We start from the raw sequence: 26,777 nt of genomic DNA on the forward strand, positions 1-26,777 counted from the left end.
GAGACCAGCCTGACCAACATGATGAAACCCTGTCTCTACTAAAAATACAAAAAATTAGCCAAGCATGGTGGTGTGCACCTGTAATCCCAGCTACTGGGGAGGCTGAGGCAGGAGAATCGCTTGAACCTGGGAGGTGGAGGTTGTAGTGAGCTGAGATTGTCCCACTGCACTCCAGTCTTGGCAACAGAGCCAAACTCCATCTCAAAAAAAAAAAAAAAATGGACAGAACTCCAGTATTATTTACAGTAAGGAAAGACCAAAAGACAGAGAGGAAAAGATAGTGAAGATTTTGTGTGTGTGTGTGTTTTAAAATTTTACTTCCAGTTCTGTTTTGAACTAAGTGTTACCTCTCATCAAGTTCAACTTAATGTTATAAAATCCTGCCCTTCTACAGTTTCCAAAAAACTGTTACAGTACAAAAACTATTACAGTACAAAGAATGTGTATTGTTGCTTCCCAAACCACTGTTGACCTGTTGACCCTTAAGTAATTTGTGACGCACCATCCCAGCTAGGGAGATGGAAGAGCAGAAACGCAGCCGAACTTTGTGTTCTGCAGGGCACAGGACTACTGCTTCATTAGCCCCAGACCGCTTTCAAGCCTGCATGTTCACCCTATTTAATAAACATATTTAACAACCTTGTGCTGGGATTTGTAGTGGGAAATTTAAGTTGATTTGTCACTTACATTAGGATAGTGAATATAACAACATTTCAGATTTGTAGGTAATGATCTGTTTCCTTATTTGGCTTAATTTTTGTTATTTGTGTGTTACCTCTGTGCCTTCCTAAATATCACTGGATGCTTAGGGGATGTTACGTGCACTTGTGTTAATTATTGAACAGTCCACCTGCCTTGTATCTGTGCGTCTGACACTGAAGGAGGTTAAAACTTATCTGTGCCCAGAAACTAACACTTAATATTTTATAACCTAATTCAAGAGCCTATTAAGGGTGGCATGAATATGCTTATTACATGTGCTTTAATTTGGGAAAGGCACCATGCTTGTAAAAGCCTCCTGACTTAAGCAAATTATCAGGTAATGTTTGTTGCATAAAGCCAGCCAAAGCTTACCTCATGTGCTAGGCAATTTAGAGGTATTCACAGAATTGGTGTCTGTTAAGTGTGTAGGCACCAAAATTAAAGTGAGTCTCTTTCATTTACGTGGCTTGTTTATGCCCTACCCGGGGAGCAGTGGGGACACTTGTTTATGCAAAATCAGCATCTGTTTCTACCACCTAGAAATGCTTTATTGTTTGGGTGGGTGGGAGCATATTAAATTTAACTGTTGAGGCCAGGCATGGTGGCTCATGCCTGTAATCTTGGGAGGCGGAGGTGGGCGGATCACCTGAGGTCAGGAGTTTGAGACCAGCCTTATCAACATGATGAAACCCTGTCTCTACTAAAAATACAAAAATTAGCTGGGCGTGGTGGTGCATGTCTGTAATCCCAGCTACTCAGAGGCTGAGGCAGGAGAATTGCTTAAACCCGGGGGTGAGAGGTTGTAGTGAACCGAGATCGCACCACTGCACTCCAGCCTGCGTGGCAGAGCAAGACTCCATCTCAAAAAAAAAAAGAAATTTAATGAGAAATTTGACTGGCACTCTGGCTGTGTAAAATGATCTAATAGCAAGTAGGTTTTTGAAGTACTCAGGGCTCAAATGAAGCTCTTATTTTTAAAGAAAGACTTGAAATAAGAGGTCTTGAGACTTGTTGCTGTTTAAAGACAGTTTTGCAAAGTGAGCTTACCATTCCAACAGACTTTTTTTTTTAACTTTTTTTTTGTTTGTTTGTTTTTGACAAATGGGAAATGGATGAAATAGCCTTGCATTCTTGTGGCTTTCTTTAAATTAAATGTTGATCCATCCCAACCTTCATTTTTAAAATAATTTGTTGCATGTTTGGGGTAATTAGAATGGTAACAGATAGATAAATAAGAATAATACATATACTGTCGAAAAAGGATACCAAATCTGAATATAAAGATTATGTTAATGTTTCCTGATGCTTTGGATATTTTAGAAATCACAATTACTTTGTTAGTAAATCTTTAAAATAATTGCTTCTTAGTTTATTTACACAACAGCCTAAAATAAGCCTGGGTATTTTTCTAGGGCGGCAAGCTTATTAACTTCTCAGTGGATTTTAATTTTCCTAAGTTTATCATTGCTGTGGTTGTGAATTTAATTTAAGGTTGAAGTTAATGTGGAAGTAAATGCAGTGACATCACATTCCAAAATTATAAGGTAATGAAATGGCCCATCAGAAACAGCAACTGTTTCACAAAGAGGGGCAAATGTTTGGTGCCTGGGAAAAACCATAATCATTAACCACATGGTGCTGGGATTAAATAGTAAGCAGACAAATTCAATTAATAAGTGCGTCAAACATGGAAAAAAAATTTAAAATATGATACACATTTATCTACCTCTTAGATTTATTAGATGTTGGCATTTTGCCATGTTTGCATCAAATTTCTGTCACTTGTTTTTAAGAATAAATGGTCCTGACTGGGTGCTGTGGCTCACGCCTGTAATCTCAACACTTTGGGAGGCCAAGGCGGGCAGATCACCTGAGGTCGGGAGTTCAAGACCAGCCTGACCAACATAGAGAAACCCGGTTTCTACTAAAAATACTAAAATAATTAGCTGGGCGTGGTGGTGGGTGCCTGTAATCCCAGGTTCTCGGGAGGCTGAGGCAGAAGAATTGCTTGAACCCGGGAGGCAGAGGTTGCAGTGAGGCAAGATTGCACCATTGCACTCCAGCCTGGGCAACAAGAGTGAAACTGTCTCAAAAAATTAAATTAAATTAAATAAATGGTCCCATAAACAGCTGTCTGGATGCCTTTTCTCTTCCCACTTCCTCAGAGGCCTCCATAATCTGAAGTTATTCCTTCGTGTGTTTTCACACATTGGGTGAATCCATAAACAATTTATTGTATTAGATGTATTTAATTAAATATATATATTCTTGGGTTACAATTCTACATAAATGGCATCTCTTGTAATTACAATTTTTCTCTCCCTTCTTTCATTTCCTTTCGTTTCCTTTCTTTCCTTTCCTTTCTTTCATTTTTTTTCCCTTTCATTTTTTTCATTTCCTTTCCTTTCTTTCATTTTCACTCTTGTCACCCAGGCTGCAGTGCATGGCACAATCTTGGCTCACTGCATCCTCCACCTTTCAGGTTCAAGTGATTCTTCTGCCTCAGCCTCCTGAGTAACTGGGATTACAGATGTGTGCCACCACACCCAGTGAATTTTGTATTTTTAGTAGAGATGGGGTTTTACCATGTTGGCCAGGCTGGTCTTGAACACCTGACCTCAAGTGATCCACCTGCCTGGGCTTCCCAAAGTGCTAGGATTACAGGCATGAGCCACCGCTCATGGCCTTATAATTACAGTTTTTTAATGTGGTATTTTTATAGTTTATCCTACTTCATTTTCATATTTTACTACTTATGTTATTTTGGTCTATGAATTAAACTAGAGTGTATTTATAGCCATTCTTCTAATGGTGAACAGGTAGGTTGATTCTGGGACAGTCTCTACTTGTGAGAGAATTTCTTAAGGGGAGATACCAGGAAGTGACATTTCTGGGGCAAACGAAAAAGAATGTCTTCAACTTTGCCATCCATTCTTAAAGAACTTTCTCGAGTACTATAATCACTACTGTAATAACTTACAGTAGTGATTTTTTTAAGACCACATTTTAATATCTATAATAGAACATTTTTATATGCTGGTGGATTGCCTATGTGGGTGTTGAATAGTGTTTGTGTATTTTAATTTTGCCTGAAAGCAAATATAAAGTTATTCTGAATTTGCTATTAGGCACTTTTTGTCCCTAGTCAAGAATTTTACATCTCTATCTTAATAAAGCAAATATGTCAATATTTATTGAGATACAATTTACATACAGTAAAATTTCCTGCTTTAAGTGCACAGTCCTATGAATTATGAAGAACACATACAGTCTTATAAACCCTATCCAATTAAGATAGAGAATATTTCTGTTACCCCGAAAGTTCTCTTTTGCCTCTTTATAGTCAGCCCTTTCTCTGCCTAGCACCTGGCAGTCACTGATCTCATTTCTGTCCTTACAATTTTGCTTTTTCATAATGCGGCATAAATGGAATCATACAATATACAGCCTTTTTAAGTGTGGCTTCTTTCATTTAGCATAATGCTTTTGCAATTTCATGTTGTTGCATATAACAGGAGTTCATTCCTTTTTATTGATGAGTAGTGTCAATATACTTTTCAGAGTAATGCATCTATGAACAGAGATGAAGAAGGCTGAAATCTCACATCTCATCTGTTTTTCTGAACTTACCTGTTTTTCTCATGTTACTACTGTGGCATTATGTAGCGGCATTGCGAGAAGAATGGAATGTCAATTTCCATAGTTAGAAAGTAGGTTAGTTTGTAATCCTGTTACTTTTTAAATGTTATTTTCTTACTGCAGAATATAAAAGGTTATACATTAAACATTACTGTGTATACTACATGAGATTAGGACCAGTGTTGTCTTAGCCCAGTGTGCTCATTTGCTAGGGCCGCTTTAACAAGGTATCCCAGACTGGTTGGCTTAAACAAGACATTTATTTTCATGCCGTCTAGAAGCTGGAAGTCTGAGATCAAGGTGTTGGCAGAGTTGGTTTCTTCTGAGAACCAGGAGGGAAAGAGCTGTTCCAGGCCTCCCTCCTGGGCTTATGGGTGGCTGTCTTTCTCCTATCTTCACATCATTTTCCCTCTACGTGTCTGTGTCCGGATTTTCTCTTCTCATAAGGAACTAGTCAAATGGTATTAGGGGCCACTCTAATGATTTCATTTGAGCCTGATTACTTCTTTAAAGTCCCTATCTTGAAATACAGTTAACATTGTAAGGTACTGGGGGTTAGGATTTCAATATGAATTTTTAGGAGTACACAAGCCAGCCCCTATCCCCTAGGCTTTGTGGATTTGATGTGAGTTTATGTATACGTGGATATTTCTAGGGAGAGTTTCCATAGCTTTCTTTGGAATGATTCTCAGTTGTGGCAGACAACTTTAGAAAGATGAGGAAGAACTGGTCTGAAGTGAGCTCTTGTTTCAAAATAAAACCATCGATGTTATAAAAGTATATGTATTGATATGTCAAGTGGTTATGCTTTTATGTTGATTGAAAACATCTACGCTGGGCACGGTGGCTCACCCATGTAATCCCAGCACTTTGGGAGGCCAAGGCAGGCAGATCACTCGAGGTCAGGAGTTCGAGACTAGCCTGGCCAATATGGTGAAACCCTGTCTCTACGAATACAAAAATTAGCTGGGTGTGGTGACAGGCACCTGTAATCCCAGCTACTCAGGAGGCGGAGGCACGAGAATCACTTGAACCTGGGAGACAGAGGTTGCAGTGAGCCAGTATGGCTCACTGGTGTGACAGAGCAAGACTCTGCATCAAAAACAAAAGAACAACAAAATGTTTACAAGATATACACAAAAAATACCGTTTTTGTTTAAAAAGTGTCATTGCCAGTATTGTGACAAAGGCTTCACCTGGGTTAAAACAGCTCTCATGCAGTACAAAGAAAGAGATACAGCTATCCTCCTATTAGGGAAGAAGAACTGAGGCTCAAACAGGGGTTAAGGGACTCGTCTAGGATCATTCCACTAAGTGAAAAGGCTAGAACCTGAACCCAGGTAGCTCTGCATTCTAGAGCCTGTGCCCTGAACCAGTAGACAGAACTGCCCAGACATTTTCAAGAATGACCACATAAAAACCCAAATGTAGCCACGAGCTACCTCCAGGTGGTAGGATGGTGGGGGGTTTATTTTCCTCTTCTGACTTTTCTGTATCTTCATATCTTTTTTTTTTTGAGACAGTCTTGCTCTGTCACCCAGGCTGGAGTGCAGTGACGTGATCTTGCCTCACTGCAACCTCCACTGCCTGCGTTCCAGCAAGTCTCGCGCCTCAGCCTCCCGAGTAGCTGGGACTACAGGCGCATGCCACCATGCCCGGCTAATTTTTGTATTTTTTGTAGAGACGGGGTTTTGCCATGTTGGCCAGGCTGGTCTTGGACTCCTGACCTCAAGTGATCTGCCCACCTCAGCCTCCCAAAGTGTTGGCATTACAGGCATGAGCCACCGTGCCTGGCCTGTATCTTCATATCTTTTGTAAAACAAGCATGTTTTACAATTAAATGTTAAATGGATATATGTAATTTTATTTAAAATAACTTTAAACAGAGTGATAATGACAAATAGCATGGTCTCCATTTGAACTTTATTATAAATTCGAATGATCAGTTTTTGTCCTGAGAAGAAGACAAATCACATCCATGCTATCATTTTCTAAGTTACACTTAATTTTACTCCAGGTCTGGGGAAGGGTTGGTGGTCAAGACTTGTGACTGCAGGGACGGAAGCTAATGGCAGAATTGTGCTGTAGGCGTCCCAAGCTCGCACCTCAGAGCTTTGATCTAGAATTCTCCCTGGCTTTCTTCTCAGGCAGAGCTGATGAGAAGCAGGCTAGGCCCAATCTTGATGTCTCAGTAGAAAATATAAGGGGAGGCTGCTTTACCCCAGAGCACCCTCCATCGACCTTGGGTGCTTCACGGTGTGCCCAGTACTGTGTGAGGCCCTGAGATCAGTCAGATGTGGGCACTGCCCTTGAGGAGCTCAGGCTGGGGAGGACAGACCTACAGACAGGTAATGACAGTACAGAGTGGCAAGGACTGTTCTCCACAGGGCCCTGGCTTCTCACAGGCCCCTCCAGGAAGAACTCCTCAAGAGTCCACCCTGAGGGACTGTAGACAGGAGGACTGGATGTTGGCCCTTAAGCCTTCCTGGCCCACCCGCCCCTCCTCCTTGCACCCTCCTGCAGGGATATCCCTTGTGGTTTGTAGGACATTATTGGGAGAGGACAGATGGTTTCAGTTTTCAAGGCTTTGGGTCACCTCCCATTAGCCTTTGATATGTATGTTGTATATGTGTGTATATATTTATATCCTTGTGCCAAGGAAATACTAAATCATGGGCGTCGTAGCTAGGTTCTTTAATTTGCCACAGATGGAAGAAGGATGCTGCAGAAGAGGGAGGAACAGGGATGTTCATTGTCATGGCAACCAGCAGGTTTTTATAGTGGAACACTGCCTTTGTAACCCAAATCCATCACCTTTTTTCTAACTACAGAAAACAGAATGACGCAAACTCAGGAAATTATAGTACCATCTCTCAGTGAGATTTTATTTGCTTTTTGGAAGCAATCTTGCAGTGATTTTTGTCCCTTCCTAGAATTTCAGAACAGAAAGTCACCCTTTAAGTACCCTAGAATTTTACAAAGTCAGGCGCTTATGGCTTTCTCATTATAATTATTTGTCATCCCCATTTGCCCACCGCAAGTCTAACCCATAAGGGACTTGGCATGAGGATGAGTTTAGAGCTGGTGGACATTGGACCTTCCGCAGCACGGGCTCCCCTTTGGGAAGTGTCCGGCTTGCTGCTGCACTGTTCCTGGTCTTTGACCTCATGCAGCCTTGTTTCCTCACCATCCAGCAGACACTGAGATGCTTAGAATAGCTCACTCCTGCCAGTCGTGCTGTAGGCAAGGTCAGAGTTCAGCCTTTGCTGCCTGAGGCCTCTTGGAGAATTAAACCCATGTGGCTTTCATTTGGTAGCTCTGGTCAGGTTTCATAGATGGGGAATACCAGAAGGTCAGTGTAAGAAAAGAGCACTTTCGTGGATAAGTGGAACTTCACCAGGGAAAACAGAGATGCCCGCAAGCGCCCGGGCAGGTTTTTGTTGATGAGTACTTTGGGCAGAGAAGACAAAAACATAGGCTGCTCTTTGCCTTCCCTAATGTCCTGGCTCAAGAAGTCCCCTTCACCCAGGACCACACGTTAAATAGCATTGAGGTTGGTGGTGCCTGTGTCTCCACAACATGTGGCACGGAAAAGGAGTCACTCAGGCAGCTTTCATGGCACTGAATTAAAGAAGGAGCTCCTTTTCAGTCCTTGGGTTGGATAATTGTCTGTTCATTGTCCACCCTTCCACCAAGTCAGGAGCGGGCTATGTGGCACGTCAGGCCAGCGTCCATTCATAAGCGGCACAGATGTGGATTGCACTTAAAATGATTGGGCTTTCAGCCCAGTTCAATACATTCATTCAGTTAGTGTATACTGAGCACCTGCTATGTGTTAGGCATTGCAGGGAACAAAACAAAAACCCCTGTCCTTGTGGAACATGTATTCTGGTAGGGCAAGGCAGACGAGCCAGACCTATACATAAAATATACAGTGTGTTAAATGTGGATAAGTGCAATGCTGAGAAATAGACAAGAGGGCTGGGGAGGCCCAAGGTGGAGGTAGAAAGAAGCAGTTGGTTTTTGTTTTTTTGTTTGTTTTAGTTTTTGGTTTGTTTGTTTTTTTGAGATGGAGTTTTGCTCTTGTCGCCCAGGCTGGAGTGCAGTGGTGCGGTCTCGGCTCACTGCAGCCTCCGCCTCCCAGGTTCAAGCGATTCTCCTGCCTCAGCCTCCCAAGTAGCTGGGATTACAGGTGCCCGCCACCACACCCAGGTAATTTTTGTATTTTTGGTAGAGACAGGGTTTCACCATGTTGTCCAGACTGGTCTCGAATTCCTGACCTCAGGTGATCCCCCCGTCTCAGCCTCCCAAAGTGCTGGAATTAAAGGCGTCAGCCACCGCACCCAGCAAGAGAAGCAGTTTTAAATAGGACACTCAAAGAAAGCTCTTGTCAGGGGAAATGTTGAGGAAATACTTGAGGATGTAAGCTGTGCAGCCATCTAAGGGAAGAGCATTCCAGGGCAGGAAACAGCCTGCATGACTCCCTGATACAGCAGCCTTCCAGGCACAGCAAGGAGACTGTGTGGTTGGGGCCGTATGAGCAGGGAGTTGAGTCCAGGGACATGGGGTCTGAGAGGCGGTGAGGAGGCCAGTTCCTGAACCAGCGGAGGTCTTGCAAGGATCTCCTGGGCTGTTGGATTGATAAGAGATTGTAGGTGGGCGTGGGCTGGTGTGGGAGACCTGTGGGAGTGATGAGAGTGGCTTGGACTAGAATGTTAGCCGTGGAGGTGATGAGAAGCGGTCAGGTCTTCTAAATGCAGGCTGTAGTAAAGCCCTCTGCTGGTGTGCTGACAACCATGCATGATGAAGTGAGGAAACAGCATGGTGCCAGGGCTGTGGGGGCTATGGGCCTGGTTTTAAAATCCTGGCTCATACAAGCTATATGAAATAGCCAATTTGCTCAACCCATTTGAGCTTCAGTTTTTGTAAGTGTGGCGGGGCATGGTGATTCACATCTGTAATACCAGCACCTTGGAAGGCCAGGTGGGCACATCACTTGAGGTCAGGAATTCAAGACCAGCCTGGCCAACATGGTGAAAAACCGTCTTTACTAAAAACACAAAAATTAGCCGGGCGTGGTGGTGCATACCTTTAGTCTCAGCTACTTGGGAGGCTGAGCCAGGAGAATCACCTGAACCCAGGAGGTGGAGGTTACAGTGAGCTGAGATCACGCCACAGCACTCCAGCTTAGGTGACAGAACAAGAAGACTAAAAAAAAAAAAAAAATTTAAGTGTAATTGTTTCCCTGTAAGGATATGGAAGGCTTATGTAAGATAATGTAAATATAAGGTCATCCCTGAGTCTCCAGGTCTTACCAGGCTCTTCTACCCAACCTGTGCCCAAGTCTGCTGTGAGCCTGGCATCCTTGTAACTCGTGACTCACTTGTCCCTTTCTACCCAGAGGTGAGCAGAGATTGCAGAATAAATGGGTAGATAGAGAAATGGAAGGAAGCATGAAAGGAAAGAAATAATGTATTAAGAATTTCATGTCTTAATATTGGTATAATAGTTGAGTTCACTATTCCAACAGAAAGCAGGACTTTCTTTCCCCCCTGGAGTTCAGTGTTTAAGTACATCAAAGGACTCGTTAAGGCCTTGGCTACATTATTTATTTAAATAAGTCTAATCAGGGAAGACATTCATTCTTATTTCTGTATTTGAAAATGTATCTTCTCCACTTTTGGCTTGTGAAAAGTGTTTGTTCAAAGACAATAATTAGTGTTTTTACTTAGCAGTTGTTTAAAGATTTTGTAGCAGATGATACGGCTTGCCTCTGCGTCCCCACCCAAATCTCAACTCAAATTATAATCCACGTGTGTTGAGGGAGGGAAGCGATTGGATTATGGGGGCCAATTTCCCCCCTGCTGTTCTCATGCTAGTGAGTGAATTCTCACGAGATCTGATGGTTTTATAAATGGTAGTTTTTCCTACACTCACACATGTGCTGTCTCGCCTGCCTCCATGTAAGGCATGCCTGCTTCCGCTTCTGCCGTAATTCTAAGTTTCCTGAGGCCTCCCCAGCCATGCAGAACTGTGAGTCAATTAAACCCCTTTCCTTTATAAATTATGCAGTCTCGGGTAGTATCTTTATAGCAGTGTGAGAACAGATCAATACAGCAGATTTTATCAACATTCTGAGGAAATTTTTACCTCAACATTTTATTATGAAAATCTCACATGCATACAAAATACAAAGGTAATAATTTAGATGAATGTTAACTGAAGTTCTGGTGCTCTAGATCGCTCCCCACATGTCAGTACAGTAGTGACCACTGCAGGGCGGGTTTTCTGTGCAGTTCTGAATGCTTCTGTTACCTCCTGGGTGAAGAAAAGGCTGAAGCCTTGCGTAACTTTTCTCTGTTAGAAAAAATGTGTGACAACCCCTCCTTTCACCGTGAGACTGTTTGCCCTTCCTGTGGAACTGCCATATTATTTATTTATTTATTTTTCTGAGATGGAGTCTTGCTCTGTTGCCCAGGCTAGAGTGCAGTGGCATGATTTCCGCTCACTGCAAGCTCTGTCTCCCAGGTTCGAGCGATTCTCCTGCCTCAGCCTCCTGAGTAGCTGGGACTACAGGCACACACCACCATACCCAGCTAACTTTTGTATTTTTAGTAGAGATGGGATTTCACCATGTTGGCCAGGCTGGTCTAGAACTCCTGACCTCAGGTTCAGGCACTTTGTCTGCCTTGGCCTCCCAAAGTTCTGGAATTACAGGCATGAGCCACAGCCCATTTACTATTAAGGTCAGTGTTACTGGTTGACCTGTGTTCCCCACCAAAAGGTATGTTGAAGTCCTAACCCCCAGTACCTCACGATGTGACCTTATTTGGAAATACAGTCTTTACGGAGGTAATCAAACCTCTGGAAAATTTAACCTCAAGTGAAAATGAGGCTAGTGAGGTGGACCCTAATCCAAGAAGATTGCGTCCAAATTTCCCCCTTCTATAAGGACACCAGAGACAGATATTCGCAGAGGGAAGATGATGTGAAGATAGGATTGTCAGGATGATTGGCGCCAGGCCTAACAAGCCAAGGAATGCTTGAGGCTACCTGAAGTTGAGATAGGCACGGAACAGTTACTTCTCCAGTGTCCTCAGAGGGGGCTTGGGTTTGCCAACACCTTGATCTCAGCCTTCTGGCTGCCAGCATTGTCAGACAATAAATTTCTATTGTTTTACACCATGCAGGTTGTGGTATTTTGTTACAGCAACACTAGGAAACTGACACAGTCCACAAAGGTGTTTCCTTACCCAAAACTAAAGCAGCGCTAATCCCTGGCCCCAGCAAAAGTAGAAATAGAAGAGGTCCTGAAGCCCCAGGATGGTACTGTTAGCAGATGATTATCTCTGTGGTCCAATGAATGCAGTTATATTAATATTCTTTACCATCTCAATAAATGCAGCATTTTAAATTATTTGTAGCAAACTTATGAAGCCCTAGGAATATGTCTGTGGACTCCGTTTGAAAAACACCTATATAGGAATAGGAGAGCAGCACAGACTTCAAATCTGAGTTCAAATCCTGTCTCTGCCACTTTGCAGTCGCGGTCACCTTGCTTCACTTTTCCGAGCCTGTTTCTGCACCTGTAGAGTGGGGAATGATGCCTGCCTCCCCTGTGGATTGTTTTGAGAATTAAAGATAATGAAACTGGTCTAGCTTTGTTCCATGTACACATGGCAGGTGTTCAGAAATTGGTTGGGGCACAGAGGCTGGGCTGAGAGGGAGGAACCAGACTGGGGAACTCACAGTGACTCGGTTAGAGGGCGGGGAATGGGTCCTGGCCTGGCAGACAGAGGGAGTCTGACTCTCCAGTTTATACTTTACCTGAGAGGTTTTCACCCAAATGGTTTTTCCCCTCAGATGTAAAGTCACAGATTCCTTTGCACAAGAGGGAAAACAGCATTTGGTTCACGCCTGAGCCTGGTTTTCTAACCAAGGCATGAAGACCCTGAGAAACAAAGTGACTGGTGGAAGGTTAGGTGGTCCTGTCAGTTAGGCTGTCTGTTGTTTACAAGGACAACAAAACACCAAAACATTGTGTTGGGATTTTTTTAAAAAAATGCCTTATTGAGATGATGTACATATCATACAATTACCATTTAACATGTACAGTTCAATGATTTTTTAGTGTGGTCACAAAGTTGTCCAGTCATCACCACAGTTTTTGAACATTTTCATCAGCCCAGAAAGATACCCAGTAGCAATCACTCTTCATTTCCCCTCTCTTAAAAGGTTCACACATGTTGTAGCATGAATCAGTACTTCTTTTTATGACTGAACAGTATTCTTTTTCTTTCTTTTTTTTTGAGACAGAATCTCACTCTGTAGCCCAAGCTGGAGTGCAGTGGCGTGATTTCAGCCCACTGCAACCTCTGCCTCGCAGACTTAAGCAATTCTCATGCCTCAGCCTCCTGAGTAGCTGGGGCTACAGACCTGTGCCACCATGCCTGGCTAATTTTTTTTCTGTATTTTAGTGGAGGTGGATTTTCACCATGTTGCCCAGGGTGGTCTCAAATTCCTGAGCTCAGGCAATTCGCCCGCCTCAGCCTCCAAAAGTGCTGGGATTATGGGTGTAAGCCACAGTGCCAAGCCAGGGCTGAATAATATTTCATTGTATGGGTATATAACATTTGGTGGGCATTTAGGTTGTTTTCACTTTTTGGCTACGAAGAATAATGTTGCTATGAACGCTTCTGAACACTTCTGTATAAGTTTTTGTGTGGGTGTATGTTTTTATTTCTCTTGGGTATGTACCTAGAAGTAGCGTTGCCAGGTCATATGGTAATTCTATGTTTAATCTTTGAAGGAACTGCCAGAGTGTTTTCCAAAGTGGTTGCACCAGTTCATATTCCCACCATGAGGGTTTGATTTCTCCACATCCTCACCAGCACTTGTTATTATCTTTCTTTTAATTATAACCATCCTAGTGAGTATGAAGTGGTATTTTATTAGTTTTAGTTGATTTTTAAAATTTCTTTTAATGAAAGCATTTGTTGTAATCTTTGTACATGAAACAGGTAAATTTTTTTTAGCTGAAAGGCTGGTATAATTAATAACTTCTTAATTATAATAACTTTCATGCCTTGCCACATTCCTTTTTACTAGTCATTTCTTGAAGCTGGTTGTCCAAAACCAGGTTGGAGAAATTGTGGGTTTGCATGGCTTGACTTTTACTTTGCAGATGATATTGCACATGAAAAGGCCACCCAGAGCTTCCTGATCCTCCCCACCATGAGGTCCAGGGTTAAAAGGCTCTGGGCAGTGGCCAATCTCTGGAAAGGTGTAATGGGTACCTAGCCCTGTGTTTTCTTAGACAGTAACCAGGACATTTATTCATGATTCCCCCAAGGGGTAGCTGCTGTTGTATAGATGTGGTAGTTGTTGTAAATGGGTGTAGTTGGAACTGGCCTCTGTGCCAGTAAAGATGGACACCATGCCCTCTTTACAGCCAAGCTTTACAGGCTGTGAATTTACTCCTAAAGAACGAGAACCCTAACAAAATGTACAGCACCTGGGAGGCCAGAAATAAGTGTTGGTTGCATGAAGGCATAGCTCAAGCTTTGGGAGCCAGGCAGCATTCTAGCCTGGTAGCTTGAACAAGCTGCTTAAGTACTTAAGCTCTCTAAGCCTTGGTCCCTCATCTGCAAAACAGAGGTGGCATTGCCTCAGTTGCAGGGTTCTCACGTGATGACATAAAAGTGCCCAGCTCGTGGTAGGCACTCAACAAATGTTAATTCTCTTTCCTTAAGTAACCTGCTCAGTTCACTCTGCTTAGTCTCAGATTTTTTTTTTTTTCCCTGCAGATTTAGTCCAGGTCCAGAACACAGGATTAATTGTATTGTTTAGAATATCTTTTCTTTTCAGAGAAATAATGAGCTCTTGTCAACGTTAAATATTGATGGAAATGAATATTGCAATTTGGCAGCCGCTGATTGACACGTTTGCTAAACAGCTACTCAAATTTCAGAAAGTTTGCCTAGAAGAAGAAAATAACTAAGATATCCCAAGAACATTTTTAACTTCTTTGCCAGGTATTTATTTATAAAGTCATTTTCTTTGGAAGGTTCCAGCTGAAAAATTTTTGTACAACATGAGCTCGCTTTGGCTGAAGAGTTCAGGTTAGCCTGCATAAAAAATTAAACTTCAGTAGATAAAAAAGTGTTGAGGCTTTTTTGGAGCCTCTTTGCCTTATAATTTTTTTTTTTTTTGAAAGAAGGAGCTGGTCTTTTGGTCACTGGGTCTTTTTTTTGTATCTGCAAAGAAGTCATAGTAACAGACTTAGTGTCTGATTGGGTTCCATGGCAACAAAGGTTGTGACTTTATTAAAGGAGAGTTGAGCATGCCTAGAAAGATAAAAATCAGTCTGGAAAATGTCTGCCCAGATGAGTATGCTTTTTGGACCACGTGTGCTCTGGACTAGAAAGATTTCCTGAGTTGACATCAGTCTCCATTAAAAATTTGAATCTCACTGGGTTATCATTAAGGTCATAGGGATAAGTGCTTATTTAAAAAAAAACAAACCATCTGCCTCTTTACTTTTATTCATTCATTATCCCTTTTTTAATGTCTTGGCATATTTTAAAAAATTAAAGTAGTGATGGTAAGTACCTAACAAGAAAGGATTCTGATTTTTCAAGGTAGAAAAAGTAACACTTTATTTGTGGAACTGATTACAGCTATATGTTGTGAGACAGTGTGGGAGGGCCAATTAGAGGCAATTATAACTCGATTGAACTCTTGCTGAATTAAAGCTTGCTGAATGCTTTCCAGGCTGCGGGATTTTGTTTTCCATCCATGTTTCTCTTTGATGAGTTTGGAGATCCGAGTTTCGGGCCATGGGTGTGGAGTACTCCTCTCTCCCAACAGAAAGGAGCAGGCTGTTGCCATAACCAAATGTGTGGTAATTAGAGGTCTTTTGCTGAAGGTATAATATTTGACCAAGAAATGGTGTAATCCAAGAACTCTGAATCGTCCTGTGTTCCCACTTCACCTGGTTGTAACTTTGTGGGACTGAATTTACTTTTCTATGAAATGTACACTTACTTGTATATTTCTCCTCCTACTGATATTGAAAGTGAAAGAACTCTGACGGGCAGGTTGATGTTGGATACTTTACCATATCAGTCATCCTTTAAACCAGTGGCGTTCTGACATGCCCTAGGTTCAGGCTTTATTAATCACCCAGGGTCTCCTCATGGTGAATCAGAAACTACATAGATACTAGGGCTTTCATGATTATACATAACATCAAGCAGTATTGGTCTAAGAGGGAAGAATTAGCTCACTAGGTTTCACGGCTCCCAGCTATTATTAATCAGCTATAAGTCCTTGGTGAAATCACTTAAACTTCTTGGACCTTGATTTCCTTATCTTAAAATGAGTTTGACCTAAATTGGTGTTTCCTAACTTTCCTGTTTAGATGATTAACTTGGGGCACTGCAGAACCTCCAGCAGAGATTTCCAATTCTTAATAGTTCAGCGTTCGGGAAATACTGGTCTAGCTCAATAGTTTCAAACTATTTGGACATAAGAATGGGGTGGAGGTGGGAGGTTGAGAGGAGGCTGTCAGATGCATATTCCAGGTTCTGTCCCTGAGATTGCCTGAAGCCACAGCTTGAGAAACACCCCAAAGACCGCTCTTCCACATGGTGGTCCTCACTTCCTCAAAGGAGCCAGAAGAGCTGTGTTGTCGATGAGAGAGCCTGGTGGGTTTGCTTACCTGCATTGTTAACTCTAAGCCCTATATCAGTGTTTGAGAAGGTTACTTATTTTAAAATTTTGGAGTACTGCAGTAGTGAACAGGTTTGTTCATAGAATTCTCCATGCTGTGTTTCCTTCGGATAAGACAGTGTTTTTTAAGCATGGTTACTTTTGGTGTGCATGAGGCAATGCCAGCCACATCCAAGTTACCTGTGGAGCTTGTTAAAAAATATATGAAAGATTTAATACGTCCTATGTAAGGCCCGAGCATCAATCTTTTTTCTTTAAGACCTGAAGGATTTTTATGTTCTTTTTAAGGTTTAGGGCAAAACCTTAAAAACTGACCCTACCCCAATTTCCTGAGTGAAATAGACTTTAAGTATAAACACGAATGTTTAGCACAAGGGAGATGGTTTAAATTGAACCACTTAGATTGTAGAAGAGTCAGTAACACATAGAGCAAGTGCCTTAGAAATACCCTGATCTTCTGAGAATATTTAATGATTAAACCATTAACTGCTAAAGCAGACCCATTTTAATACATATCTGGTCTATGCAGTTTCTATTTATGCCTAGTCTTTCTAGTTCCTGTTTAGCAAAGATTAAGTGATATTGTTAAATGGAGTGTTTAGTAGCGCTAAATGATAAAGGTTCACTTTTTTTCTATTAGCTAGCTTAAGAAGTGCGAGTTCATTTGAAAAAAAAAAAAATTCCATAGGCCGGGCGCGGTGGCTTATGCCTGTAATCTCAGTACTTTGGGAGGCCGAGGCGGGCAGATCATCTGACATCAGGAGTTCAAGACTAGTCTGGCCAACGTGGTAAAACCTCATCTCTACTAAAAAAAAAAAAATTAGCCGGGCGTGTTGGTGGGCACCTGTAATCCCAGCTACTCAGGAGGTTGAGACAGGAGAATCACTTGAACTTGGGAGGCAAAGGTTGCAGTCAGCTGAGATTAAGCCATTGCACTCCAGCCTGGGCAACAGAGCTAGACTCTATCGCAAAAAAAGAAACAAAGAAAAAAAATTCCACAGTACTGAAGGGCTTAAGGCAAAATTAAAGTCTCTCTTTCCAGCTTCTTGTCCTTTTCCGCAGAGATAGCAATGATAGTAATGTTACGTTTCTTTATGTGTCTTTACAGAAATAGTCTTGACACAAAATACACATATCCATGATTTATTTAACCAGTCCCCTACTGATATACAGTTTAAGTTCCAGGATGATTTTTTTCATGTTGGTTTTGCTTTGTCATACTGTATCGCAAACTTGTGTACACTTTTCTCTATAACCGTATTTGGATAAATTTCTAAAAGCAAAACTGTTAGGTCAAAGAGCATGTGTCTTTTATTTTATTTTTATTTTTATTTTTATTTTTTTTCTGAGACGGAGTTTCACTCTTGTTACCCAGGCTGGAGCGCAAAAGGCGCAATCTCGGCTCACCGCAACCTTCGCCTCCTGGGTTCAGGCAATTCTCCTGCCTCAGCCTCCTGAGTAGCTGGGATTACAGGCATGCGCCACCATGCCCAGCTAATTTTTTGTATTTTTAGTAGAGACGGAGTTTCACCATGTTGACCAGGATGGTCTCGATCTCTTGACCTCGTGATCCACCCGCCTCGGCCTCCCAAAGTGCTGGGATTACAGGCGTGAGCCACCGCGCCCGGCCCGCATGTGTCTTTTAAATGAGAATAGAGACGAACACATTGTTCTCCCAAAGATTGCACCAATTTGCAGGATAAATCTTTTATTTTCAGAAGGACTCCGGGGCTCAGCTGAGTCTGGTGCAGTGGGCAGCTCTCCGTGTATACTTAACCACAGGAGACTCAGGGGCCTCTGCCTGGAGGAATGACATGAGATGTGAGAAAGATAAGAATTTAAAAGGTATTTAAAAAGTGTTCAGAGAGAGAAAAGGGTAGGGACTGGCTTAGTCTCGAATCCTGAATTTATAAGGAGAATGCTTTGGGTCATAGGAGGTTGCAGATCCTGATCTGGGTTTTGAAGAAAGTAAGACAGCCCTGGGGCGTGAGGTAATAGTGAGAAAATCCTGCCCAAGTTCAGGCAAACCATTTCCTGGATGTGACCTGCTCTGGCAGGAGAAGCCATAGAGCAATTCCGAGTGAAGCAACGTATTAGCACTGAGATGCTCTTCCTTTTAAACACCACCTCCAATGTGAGTCACGGTGGTGGAGTCAGACGTGTGTATGTGTGTGTGATGCATATGTCAAAGTCATATGTAAAGGGAAAGGATTACGCCTCAGTAGTCTCTCCCTGAGACTGCACCTCTCATCAGTGTCTGAGGAATAACTCAAGTAGACCAGGGGCTGGGTGCCATGGGAATGTTGCCTTCTCAGTGGCAGATTCCATCTAATCTGGCCATCTATATGCTTTCATTTTTCTCCCTATTGGCAGTGGGATAGGAGAGCATCTTATAGACACACAAAAAAGTTGAGTCTATTCACATCTGGGGTGTTCAAGTCTATTCAAGGCAGAGAAGAACTGGAAGGTATCTTGGGTTTGTATGTCAGTGGGGTGTCAAAATCTTAGAGGTTGGCTAAGAAGGATGGAGATGTAAATCGTGTTTAATGGGAGCCACCCAGAATCCAGAAACGTCTTAAGAGAGGCAAGAACCTCAGGTTAGGACTACAGATGTGAGGGAGGGGGATTTGTTCTTCCTCGGCCCTTAGGGACCAAAGTGTCCTCTCAAACTTGTCATGTTTGAGGCATGTCACATGTGCCCAGGTTGAAGACAGCCAGGAATGGGTAGTCCTGAACACCATTAGCTCTGAATGGAATCATTATCTACATTTAATCAAAATAATTAAATGAGCCAAGTAGAGAGCTTTGAGGCAGTTGCCAGATCATTTTGTATTAGAAACTTGGGCAGGTTTTTATAAAAGATATTTGTGACTGAGACACAGAACGTGAGGTAGGTGTACTGAACTGGGCTCTGGGTGAATGGAAGGGAACATATGAAGCTACCAGGGAAGAATGGGAGGGAAGAAGTGATCCTGAATGTATTTTAGGAGCTAAGCTTGAGATGAAACAAAATATCCAGTGACCAAGATATTTTCAGACTAGGAAGGCAGCCATAAAAATAGGTAAAGACAAGTTGGAGCCCAAATGTAAAGGCAAACCCTGAAGAAAAATGAACAAGCTTAGCTATGTGGAGTTGAATTATGTATGCCTTTTTGGTCAGTCTGGTTTTAAAAATCTTATTGTAGTTTTAAAATATTCATTTTAAGAGTTATAAATAGAATTAGCAAAATGACCTAGCAAAGAAAGTCTATACTTCTCATATACAGAGTGTACTATTGACTTAATATTTGGTTGAAGGCAAGATCCATTTGCTGGAATTTATTATTTAACATGACTTAAGACCTTTACTTGAACTGAGCCAGAGGATAGAGGCTATGCAATATTAACTTTGGTAGACACTCTTCCTCTTAAATATTACAGTATAGTGTTCACAGAGTAGGCTTTGACTAGCCTTTATTAGGCTGACAAAATTCTCCCTCTTTCCCAAACCCCACTGCCCTTTTCTCTCCATCCCACCCCTCAACACAGAGTTAAATCAACACCACTTAAGCCACATGGCAATTTTGAGATCTTTGCATTTGTTATTTAAGGTCAAAGGCAGGAAACCCCTGGTCCCCTAGAACAGTCTGGCCTTAGTTTTTCATATGACTTGTGGCAATTCAAATATTTGAGAATTTCTGCCTACAAATATGGTCAAAAGGGATTTAAAGGTGAGTGACAGCAAGAAAACTGGTAATCTGCTGCAAAGGTTAAGTACTCAATTATAATACAAAGCAGTATATGATCACAAAAGGGCAAGAGGAAAATATTAAATATCTTCTGTTTGCCATGACATCATGTCCTTTTCCGATTTCATTAAATGCCAAAAGAAATTTCCTTAGGTGAGACTAGAGTCCCAAAAAGGTGAATTTGCTTGCCCCAGTTCATATAGCTGCTAAGAGGCAGAGCTGGGGTTTGATCAGGTCTGGTCGTCTATGCTTGTCTCCTCAGAGAGGTGTCTAAGGCACTGTCCCCGATGGATGCCAGTGCTGTTGCTTCTGTCCCTTTCTCTGTGTCCATCAGGACATCTGTGTTTAAAGGTCCCATGGGAACCTTAGGTTCATCATGTCTGAGGCTGAAAACTCTTGCCTATCTTGTGAATAATCTTAGCTACCAGAAAGAACGAAACAGAAGTGGGGCTTTCCTTGACTCGCCCTTACACCCCCACATCCAGGTGATGTCAAGTCCTCTCATTCCACCTCCTTCATAGGCCTCTCTCGACCACCCTACATCCAGCCTTCACCAGGTCTGCCCATAGATTGCCCCAGCAGGCTTTAGTTGGCTCCACAGAAGGGCATTTTCCATCTTGCTTTCTCAGAAGGACTTGTCTAAAACAGGGATCTGATCATCCTAATTCTCTATGCGGCTGCCAAGGGACCCGCAGGATGTACCCCAGATACCTCACATGATTTAAGTGGGATCCTCAGGGTCTGACCCGTCTGCCATCCTAGTCTTCTCCTGCACCAAGTCCTCCAAATCCTTACCTCTCTCTAACTGATTCACCTTCTGATGAGCCTTTCTTTCTGCTTTCCACTGACTTTGTCCCCTCCGCCTTTCCTCTTTGTCCCCCTTAGTAACCCCTCCCAAATGCTCGATTAGCACCAAGTACTCTCCTGGCACTTATCAGTGGCTGTCATTGTTTCTCTCCCCCGGGCCACTAAGCCAGGAGGGGGCTATGCCCCTTTGCCTCCCCAGCACGCCTCGCCGCGCCTGACACACAGAGGCACCCAGCAAGTGTCTTCTCACGAATGAATCAACAGAGGGAGAGTCTCCTGACTGCTCACTGTCTTTAAGCCACTTCCCTGCCCTTGGCGCTGGCTGGCCCCTTTGCTCTGCCTTCATCATGGTGGTGTTTCCTGTGCCCAGTCCACGGCTGGCATTTGCTCAGCCTAACAAGGTTTGTTGAGCTGAGCCCATTTCCTTGTTGGTAAAGAGAGAGTACCAGACACAATGTCTGTGCTCCTGCAATCCCAGAGTCAGGGTGATTGACAGCAGGCACCCTGGTCGTCGACCTCCCTGCGAAGATATAGAATGTGGATTTTTTTCTGCTGGCAGCACAAAGAGCCCATTTGTACAGCAGTGTGTTGAATACAGTGCATTATTACTGACATTTGTATTGGGTACAGTGCAGGGCGTGGAGTTTCTCTGAGACAAACACAGGAATACTCAGAGATAATGTGAGCAGTATCTCCAAAGTCCAGGCTGAGTCATACGGTAGGTGCTGTTTGGAATATCTAGCCCGCCCGCCTTGCAGATTCAAATGCCTCAGGCAGGAAGGTGAGCTGGCTGCCGATCCTGCTCTGCTCCCTGGTTTGCTGTGTGGTCCTTGGTAAGTCTCTTCACGGCTCTTTCGTTTCAGCCAGTGTGTGTAAATATGTATTATGGAGCTTTGTGGTCATTAATATCCTGAGAGATGCTGGAAAGAAATACGACTTGTCTTTGTGCTCTTAATAGTTATCTTTGGGCTTGCCCAAATCCCTCCCCAATTTCTCAGCGGGTTTCTAGGTATTTAAACTGCCTAAACACCTAATGAACCACCAGTCTCCTTATTGTTATGACTGTTTAAAAATGTCAGTCCAGTGTGAGTGATTTAACAGATGGACAAATATCTGGGTTGGATTGTGCCGGCTACTGGCTGGAGAAGAGCCAGGTCTCCTCCCACATCCTGGGAGTTCGAAAGTAACCCTGGGTCTAACCAGGCTCTGAGTTGGAATCTAACTTTGTACTTTCACATCTGATCTTTCGACAAATGGGCGTCTTTGAGTTGTCCTGCCTTGCCTAGAAACTTGAAACTCTGTGAAACTGACTTTGTGTGACGCTGCCCTGCCCACCTTGGGGAAGAAGGGTGTGGTGGCTGCCTTGAGCTGTGGGCCGGGAGAGGAAGCAGCTGTGGGGGGAAAGGGAGAGTGCCTCCAAACCGGGGCTCCTCAGACCATGCTTGGACACCCCAGAGTGTGGGATTCTTTTCCCGTAGGGTGGTGAAGGCCCAGGTTCGTGTGATCTCTGCCTGTGGGAGCTGTTGATCTCATGGGGAATCTGTATTCACTTGTGGCTCTTTGTCATAGAAGACTTCTGTGTATTGACACAAAATACAATCTTTCTTTTCTTCTGTGAACATTAAAATATTTGCACACATTTATTCAGGTTTTTTTCCCCCCAATCAGTTCTGTAGCAAAGGTTTGCCCATTGTTGATAGCAATCCCCAGTCTTCAGAAACCACAACCCCTGGGGGTGGGGGAAAGTTGGAGGAGTTTGCTGCTTGCCATTGGATCATTTGCATCTTGGAGGTTACATTTCTATTGTATAAAATACAAAAATTAGCCGTGTGTGGTGGCAGCACCTGTAATCCTAGCTACTGGGGAGGCTGAGATAGGAGAATTGCTTGCACCCAGGAGGCAGAGGTTGCAGTGAGCCAAGATCGTGGCATTGTACTCCAGCCTGGATGACAGAGTAAGACTCTGTCTCCAAAAAAAAAAAAAAAAAAAAAAAAATCTGTTATTTTAAAAAAAAAAAAATCAAAGGGGCCAGTTGTTCCGACAGCAAATCATCTGATAGCCTCGTAACGCGGGGAGCACAACAGCTGACAGAGCTTGACGCACACAGTTGCAGTTGGAATAAAAGGGAAAATGCTCCCCAAACTGCAAGAGCACTGCTTATAAAACAGTTACAGCTGCTTTCTGTGCCAGGCTGTTCAAAAAGATGTGGGAACAGGGCTTGTCCTGGTTGGCAGGCCATTCTGGAGAAACCCTGACAATGCTGGGGGCCCCTCTGCTCTCCTTCCCACCTGTTCCTTTCCAGTCAGCTTATGGAGAGTCGGTTGTTTTTCTTCCAGGGGGTGGCCTGTGGCTTGGGGGAAATTACAGGGCTTTCTCCTGACTACATGCTTCGCATTCCTGTGTGTAACCAGTGAGGATAATGATCCAGGAAGATCATTGCAGTGGTGACCTGAGGGCCTTTGAGACCAGGTCACATTTTAAGTAGGGTCTCAAATTTAGATTTTAACATTATTACCCAAAGGGTTAAGTATAGGGCCAGAGATAAAGCAATAGGATTGAAAGAAGTCATTCATTCTACAGATTAAGCAAACACACACACACACACACACACACACACACACACACACACACTCTCTCTCACACGTTTTGTTTATTTTACTGTATAATTTACTCCATAGTTTTTATTTTAAAATGTTGGATTACACAAAGAAGGTATTCCATTAAAAAATTAATAACATGAAACACCCCTGTATGTTATACCCTGGGTAAGGAGTTGAACTTGACCCTGTGACCTTCTTCCCTGATTGAGCATCTATATCACAAGCCCTCCCACCACCAAGAGATTATCACTGCCCTAAGGTTTATGTTAACTGTTCTCAAGATTTTTCTCTTGGACCATGTGTGTGTTCATACCTAAACAAGAGTTTGCCTGCATCTGGCCTTTATAAAGTAGAATTCATACAGGATGTGTTCTTTGACTTGCTTGTTTTAAGATTTAGTCATTTTATTCTTTTTGAAATGGGATCTCGCTCTGTCACACCCAGGCTGGAGTGACGCAATATGGGCTCACTGCAGCCTCGACCTCCCAGGCTCATCCTCTTGCCTCAGCCTTCCAAATAGCTGGAACTACAGGCGTGTGTGCCACCATGGCTGGCTAATCTTTTTTTCTTTGGTAGCAGCAGCGTTTCACCATGTTGCCCAGGCCGATTGATCTCAAACTCTGGGCTCATGTGATCTACCAGCCTTGGCCTCCCAAAATGCTGGGATTACAGGTGGGAGCCATTGTGCCTGGCCCATTTTAATTCTTGTAGCTCTGGTTTATTTCATTCCAGAAATAAACAGTCTGCATGTGTGTGCGTGTGTGTGTGTGCATGTACGTGTGTGTGTGTGTCCATTTTATTGCCCATAGGCTTTGGATTATTTGTGGGTTGTCGTCTTTTGCAAGTGATGCTGCTGTATATATTTTCAATGTATTCTCCTAACCTACACATGTAATTTCTGGATCTCTAGGGGATGTGCATGCTCAAATGCCAAACAGTTTTTAATGTTTTAAGAATCAGTTAAATGCAAACACTGCAAATATACCTTGTAATCTGCTTTTAGCATTGCTTCATTTAAAAATGAATCCTAGAACCACTGAAAAAATTTTAAAAGTGAAAGTAGTCTTACCCTGCTTTATCTTCTGAGAAACTGACTTTAACCTTAAGGAGATAACATTAATTTTTTTTTTTTTGTAGTTGTTGCTATAGAAACGATTTTTGAAGGACAAAACCAAAACTTGAGAACCGTTTGGGCTCATGCCTGTAATCCCAGCTTTGGGAGGCCAAGGCAGGCAGATTGCTTGAAACCTAGGAGTTCAAGACCAGCCTGGGCAACATGGCGAAATGTCATCTCTACAAAAAATACAAAAATTAGCGCAGCGTGATGGTGTGCACCTGTCATCCCAGCTACTAGGGAGGCTGAAGTAGGAGGATCAATTGAACCTGGGGGGGGTCAAGGCTGCAGTGAGCTGTGATTGCACCACTGTACTCCAGTCTGGATGATAGAGCAAGACACTGTCTCAAAAAACAAACAAAAACACCAAACCTAAGAATCACAGGTAAAACAGTCTAGCCTCAAGAATCACATGAACTGTATATGTAAACAGTCTCTAGATGAACTCTGTGACCCTTCTGTTGCCATGAATGGATATACAGTTAGCCCTCCACATCCATGGGTTTCAGAAATTCATGGATTTAACCAACCAAGGGTCAAAAATATTTAGGAAAAAAAATTTCATCTGTACTGAACAGATCCAGAGGGTTTTTTTCTTGTCATTATTCCCTAAACAATGCAATATAACTATTTACATAGCATTTACATTGTATTAGGTATAAATAATCTAGAGATGATTTAAAGTATACAGGAGGATGTATGTCGCTTATATGCAAATACTACACCATTTTATATCAGGGACTTGAGCACTCATAGATTTGGTATCTGCAGCAGGTCCTAGAACTAATCCCCCATGGATTCCAAGACACAACTGTATATATACGCCTATCAAACACAGCCATGGTCTGCTTCTATGAATATTATCAGTGAAGAGTTTTTATGGGAAACATGATTGCCCATGAAATACAGATTCAAAGCTGTGAGCCTTGGGCAGCCCAGTTCTCAATGGAAATATTTCAGTAGCATTGATCCCTTAAGAAGATAGTGTTTTATGATGTTATATAAGATGTGAAATTAGTATACAATATCTTAATGGGATTTTTACTTAAAAACTTATATTTATGACTTGGCAATTCCAGCTTAGTCTCATAAAATTTGTTTTAGAACTACCTTTTAAGCCATGGTTTTATTTCCCTGGGAAATGGAATTTAAAATTTCTCTTTTCAGTAGGGAGTTACTTTTCTAAAAGTAATTGCATAAACAAAATTCAGTTAGGGTGAGTTACAAAAATGCTTACTGTCCTATAGATTATTTATTTTGCTACTGTTAGTAAAATCATAGGTCCCTGGAGGAGACAAGAAAGTATCTTAAGTATGCTAATGAAATTTTGCAGGAATTTGCATATTAGTCTCACTTTGAGATTCAGGCACTAGGGACTTTTTTTAAAAATGTGAAAATAAGGTTAAAAAATTTAAAACAAAAAGTGTCCATGTCCTCAGATTCCCAGTCCTATTCCCCAGAGGTAACTACCATCCACAGTTCTTAAGACAGCTTCTAGAAATGTTCATATACAGAGAGTATATAATTGTACACATCTATTATAAATCCCTCCACCCCTACTTCAGATAAGCATAAACAAGTGTGCACAGTAGGCACAGCCTTGCGTCTTGCTTTTCTCTCTTAACCGTTTAGATTGAATAGCTTCCCACGGTAGCCCATTCAGATCCATTTCCATTTTAGTGGCACCATCATTTTCCATTGTACCAGAATTTTAAAAAGTGGTCCCCTATTGATAGATGTCTATGCCATTTGCAGAATTGGCAGCAGATGAGGTGGTGGTGGTTGGTGGTGGTGGTGGTAGGGGTGGCAGACCAGCATTTTTTTAGCAGCAGCATGGAAGAATCAAGGAGGCAGAAGACTTGTTAATATGTTCATCTCCAATTCTGTTCTTTAAATCTCCTGAGAAAAATTTTTTTTGCCTGCCTTAAGGTGTTTTGGGGACTGTATGGAAGCTCAAAAGAGCTAGATATTTTTTCTTCCTAGCCTTTCTTCCCTTGTGGTGATCATGATGGAGAAGATTATGATATGTAACTAAAACACTGGGGAAGAGGAATGTATTTACACTTGGTGGCTAAAGGAGGTTCCAGTTCTCTTCTCTTCTACGTCCAGAGCAAATACACTCAATTGTAACTGGATTGTTTGTTTTTAACCAGATTAACAAGCCTGTCTAATGATAACCTGTTTGGACGTGGGGGAGTTTTCCTTATGCAGAGTTGATCATTGCATAATATCTATTCGAGGTGGTGGTTGCAAACACTATGGATTGCCTTTCCAAACACCCTTTTCCTTCCCTTTCTCCCTGGCTGGCAGAGTCTGTTCCTGGAGGCTGAAAATGTTATGTGCCGCCTCCCCAGCCTCTCTTGCAACTAGGGCATGGACATAGAACTCAGCCCTGGCCAAAGGGACCCCAGGAGAAATCTACTGAGGAGCTTCTGGAAAAGTTTTCCTCCCTAA

At 42.5% G+C, this 26,777-nt stretch overlaps 1 protein-coding gene across 6 annotated transcripts in view; it reads left to right on the forward strand.

Moving 5' to 3' along the window:
* The window catches only part of TMCC3 (transmembrane and coiled-coil domain family 3), a 299,140-nt gene that overhangs the window by 224,385 nt on the left and 47,978 nt on the right, over positions 1-26,777 (forward strand). Inside the window, exon 1 of one of the 6 annotated variants that reach the window (XM_012469328.2) lies at positions 21,236-21,327. The exons of 4 other annotated variants lie outside the window; for them this stretch is intronic. The gene's annotated coding sequence lies outside the window, so the exon portion shown is untranslated. One more of the 6 variants, XM_012469327.2, reaches the window with a different exon arrangement.

Source organism: Aotus nancymaae, unplaced genomic scaffold, assembly GCF_030222135.1.
Source record: "Aotus nancymaae isolate 86718 unplaced genomic scaffold, 86718_ANA_hifiasm-v0.15.2.pri h1tg000016l, whole genome shotgun sequence".
NCBI classification, from domain to species: Eukaryota; Metazoa; Chordata; class Mammalia; order Primates; family Aotidae; genus Aotus; species Aotus nancymaae.